Source organism: Microplitis mediator, chromosome 9 (assembly GCF_029852145.1).
Source record: "Microplitis mediator isolate UGA2020A chromosome 9, iyMicMedi2.1, whole genome shotgun sequence".
In the NCBI taxonomy this organism is placed as follows: Eukaryota; Metazoa; Arthropoda; class Insecta; order Hymenoptera; family Braconidae; genus Microplitis; species Microplitis mediator.
This window is the reverse complement of record NC_079977.1, coordinates 16049811-16054977: the sequence shown is the minus strand read 5'-3', so window position 1 is coordinate 16054977 and position 5167 is coordinate 16049811.

Below are 5167 nucleotides of genomic sequence, written 5' to 3'. Positions count from 1 at the left end.
AAATAAAATTAATAACAACAAAAAAAAATGAGAGTCGAAAACTCAAAGTAGTCATTAACGCATAATTTGAAGTATTGGGTAAACGCGACGTTGAGATCTCTGACGTAAATTTATTGTTGATAAAGATAATTATTAAATGAAGGAAATTGATGAAAGTAAAATGATTAAGTCAATTAAAAATAAATTAATTAAAAAATTTTCTTATTCTAAAATTAATTAATTTATTGAAAAAGTCGTGGCGGAAAAGTCGGTGGTCGGACGCCATTTTAAGATTCATTTAAAATCAGTGTGTGTGAACAAGTCCAGGGGACTAGTGTGAGTGTGCGCGTGTATAGATCCAGGGGATCAATTTTAAATAATCATTATTGTTAATTAAGGTTCGTCAGGTACGACGATTTTATATTGTTTTAAATAAATGCCAAAGGTAGTTAGCCAGTAGTAGTAATAAAGTCGTGTGCGTGTGTGTGTGATGCCAAAGGTAGTTGGCTTCAAAAGGTTTTACAACGTCAAAGGTAGTTGACGATAGTTATAAGGTATAATGTATAAGGTTTATAAGGTATAAAAGTTTATAAGGTCAAAAGGTTTATAAGGTTAAAAAGGTTTATTAATTAAATAAAAAGTAAAAAGGTTAAATAAAAAGTGAATTGATTTTATTATAAATTATCCTTCCTCTCCTCTCTCTTACAATTAATTAATTTACAACGACCCTGATGATCGAAGATCCGGCTCTGGGAGGCCGTTATCACTTCCAGTGGCGCCCTTGATAAAGGACGACCAGAGTAGCAGCATAGCCCTGTTATAGTATCAATTGCACTTCGGTATTTATTTAGTGATCGCTTATGTTTTATAACTGTTAAAAGTAGATTAATAATTTAATCAAATTTTTAAAAGATTACTGATAAAGCACTTAAGATTTTAGATTTGGAAATTTCAAGAAAGAAATATAATATTTTTGAAATATTATTTATTCACGTAATTGATTGGCCTAAAAAAGAACTATACACGAAAAAAAAAATACTTTTTAATATTTATAAAGTTTGAAATATTATTTATTAAAGATGTTAAAAAAATTAAAAATTTTTGATTTTCCTGTTTAAAAAAGGCGATTAATTTTTATAGTTGTATCATAAGGCCCATTACATTTCTCATAGAGATTATCCATCCTTATAAATCTCTATAAGACTCTATGAGAATTTATCGGATACTAAAAGTACAGAAAAAAATAACGTAATAAACAATGTTAAAATTACTTTGACATGAGTTTATTCATTATTGCGTCAACTTATTATTGACTATATTACATTATATACACTAATGCAAAAAATTAAAGGAGCAGAAAAATTTTATAAATTTTTTAGTGATTTTTGGAAGGCTGTAACTTGGTGAAAAATGATCGTATCGAGATTTTAAAAAAAGCATTTTGTAGCTTAAAATCTCTAGTTATGGTGCATTTTTTTCAAAATTTTTTCAAAGCTTCGGTTATTGCGCAAACATGAGAAATACCGCGAGACAAAAAATTTCTAAATTTTCTTTTTTTTCCGAAGAGCCCACGGACCGCGGAAAAATTCTTGCAACTAAACGAATGCATAGCTCGTTTAGCAAATTTATTCAGCTTCAATTTTGTTTTTTGTTTAACCTCGTAGGACGTTTTGTCGCAGAGATATAATATCAGCCTTCAAACAGAAAATGATCCTTTTGGCTTTGATCATCAGTATTTCAGGTACCAATGATCGCACAGAAAGTTAAAGGGCGGCGTTGAAAACTTGAATAAATTTCCTACAAGACCTTGTCATCATTTTTTGGAGAAAATTTTTTTTTTATTTTTAACATCCATTAGAAGTAAGTACAAAAAAATGACTTTTTTTGGTTTTTTAGTAAATCAACCGCTACTCTGCAAATATCGATAGAAAAAATAATGTTGCCAGGGACTTTTTTAGCTTAATGTACCCCCAAGACAAAATGTCAAAAAAAATTGAAGAAAAAAGAAAAATTGAAACTTTTCTTTTGTGTGCAAATTTTTTTTTTTGACATTTTTTGGAAATTATTTATTTTTTTTTGTCATTTCTTTGCATTTGCTTAGTCACCAATGCAAAACTTTGAGAAAAGTCCAAAAAATATAATTTTTTAATTTTGATTATGATTACACAATTAAAAGAACAAAACTTGCTCCTTTAATTATTTAGAAAAAAATTTGATCGATGATTCCCAAAAAACGGTTTGATAGATCAATTTAAAAATTTACAGGGGTCTTGGGGGTACATTAAGCTAAAAAAGTCCCTGGCAACATTATTTTTTCTATCGATATTTGCAGAGTAGCGGTTGATTTACTAAAAAACCAAAAAAAGTCATTTTTTTGTACTTACTTCTAATGGATGTTAAAAATAAAAAAAAAATTTTCTCCAAAAAATGATGACAAGGTCTTGTAGGAAATTTATTCAAGTTTTCAACGCCGCCCTTTAACTTTCTGTGCGATCATTGGTACCTGAAATACTGATGATCAAAGCCAAAAGGATCATTTTCTGTTTGAAGGCTGATATTATATCTCTGCGACAAAACGTCCTACGAGGTTAAACAAAAAACAAAATTGAAGCTGAACAAATTTGCTAAACGAGCTATGCATTCGTTTAGTTGCAAGAATTTTTCCGCGGTCCGTGGGCTCTTCGGAAAAAAAAGAAAATTTAGAAATTTTTTGTCTCGCGGTATTTCTCATGTTTGCGCAATAACCGAAGCTTTGAAAAAATTTTGAAAAAAATGCACCATAACTAGAGATTTTAAGCTACAAAATGCTTTTTTTAAAATCTCGATACGATCATTTTTCACCAAGTTACAGCCTTCCAAAAATCACTAAAAAATTTATAAAATTTTTCTGCTCCTTTAATTTTTTGCATTAGTGTATTTAGTTATTTACGACGCCGTAACATAAAATCATTATAAGGCTTTTTTTTCTGAGAAAATCAATTCATGAATATTTACTGTTTCGAATACGAAAATTAACGACATAATATATTAATTCCTATGATCTATACGCAAAAAAAGCATTTATTGTTAATTAATATACAAAATAAAATCTTTGAATATTTTTATACTCTTTCCTACAAACTCTATAATCACGGTTTTTTTTCTAATTATCATTATTATAATTATTCAAATCCCTGCAGCATAATGGAAGATAGAAAAAAAATGTACAATCGTTTATTAAATCCCCCGAGTCGAAATCTGAAATGTGGTTTTATACCTAGATAGTCTCAATTCTTTTGTTAACAGGCTTGCCGCTCGCACTTGAACTGTAATTATGATCTCCATGCCCTCAAAGTAGCATTGGGAAGGTAAAATCATACTTCTAAAGTGATTTTAGAACTGTATTTTATCCTCCATAGCCTAAAATTTTGAGTTAAGACTATACCCCAGTGAACACATGACCTTATTTTGACGTCATACGTAGGTCATAGCAATGTCACGACATCTGATGTAAATTTGATGTCAATCTGACGTTCTACATGACTTTAATATGATGTAAAGCTTGTGACATCATATTGATGTAAGCATGACTCTTGTACGACGTCACAGTTATGACTCATGTATTACGTACGTTTGACATAGAATCTACATCACATTGTTATGTAGTGATAAAGTCATTATCCGTATATCATAATGACGTAATTTTAAAATCATACATTTATGTCAGTAGCAAAGTCACGGTTATACGTAATATGGATGTCACTCTTAAACCATATCTTTACATCAGTGACAAGTCAGTATTTTACGCAATGCTGATGTAATTTCCGAGTCATAGTTTTTTATCATCTATTTATTGAAATAAAACAGTCATAGAATGAATTTTCAAATATGTGTAAATGTGTAAAAATAACAACTCAACGTCGAACATTTTTGGGGTCAAAGTAATCGATAAACTCGATAATAGATCATTCAGACGTTTTAGATTAAAACATTAGCGTGAGCATAAAAAAATTAACTTTATTTTTTTAAATGATATATCGAAAATATCATTTAGGATGACAAAGAAAATGTAACGACAGTTTGAACTCTTTTGCTATTATGATTTTAAAGTTTAGTATCACAATTTTTCAATCGATTAAATTTCATACGATTTTGTAAAATTATTTAATGTTTCGCAAAATTTTATATAAGATTTTTTAAATTTTATATCACAACAAAAAATTAAAAAATTTGATGAAACTTAATGAAATTTCATACAATTATCATCGAGGCCGACAAATATTGCTTCTATAAAATTTTATAAAAGTTCATGGAGTTTTTTAAATTTTGTAAAAATCCATCACGAAAACTTATTAACTATGTCTTTTCCGGCATTTCACTCTAAATACATCAATTAAGCACGAGATTTGAACTCTCGTGATGTGGACCAGTGAGCAACGTTCAGGACTACCAGCCAAGAGGAGCCGTTTTCGAACCCAGCAGACGCCCAGGATTTTTTCATCATTTAACATTATCTAATCTTGTTTCAGAATTCACAATGCGTTCACGCGGTAATAATCAAATCAAAAATTCGGTATTTCATTTTATTTTTTTATTTTTAAAAATATTTTTTCCGAATTGATAATTTTGACATCACCCATATGTCATATTGACGTCATAGAAGGTCACACAGACATCACATTTACATCATGCATACGTCATTAGTTTTACATCATAATCTTACGTAAAAAAGTGTGAAATAATGAGTCACACCTGACTCATTCGTGACTTATATCTTACGTAAATGATGACATAGCGTAACGTCACTCTGACGTCAAATTTACGTCAATGTGTTTACTGGGACTTGTTGGACTTACAAATTTTTCAACTTTTGTCACTCGATTGAATTTTTCTAAGTCCAAAATAAAATTGTAAAATTATTCTGGACTTGAAAATTTTTCAACTCTTGTAAATCCATTGAATTTGTTTGTCCGAAATTTTTTCTCGTTTATGTTTATTTAAACCTGACAGCTTTGAAATTTCAATTAAATGAATATCGATTTTACCCAATCAATATTCAAATACTTTCTAAATAATAACTATTATTAATTAATGGTTATTATTTAGTATTTTTCCAAAGCCAGAAGATAAGAAAATAAAGTGTCTACCATGGTCTAAATAAATTCGGCTAAACTCTTATAAACTAAAAAAAATTATGTTAAGATTAAAA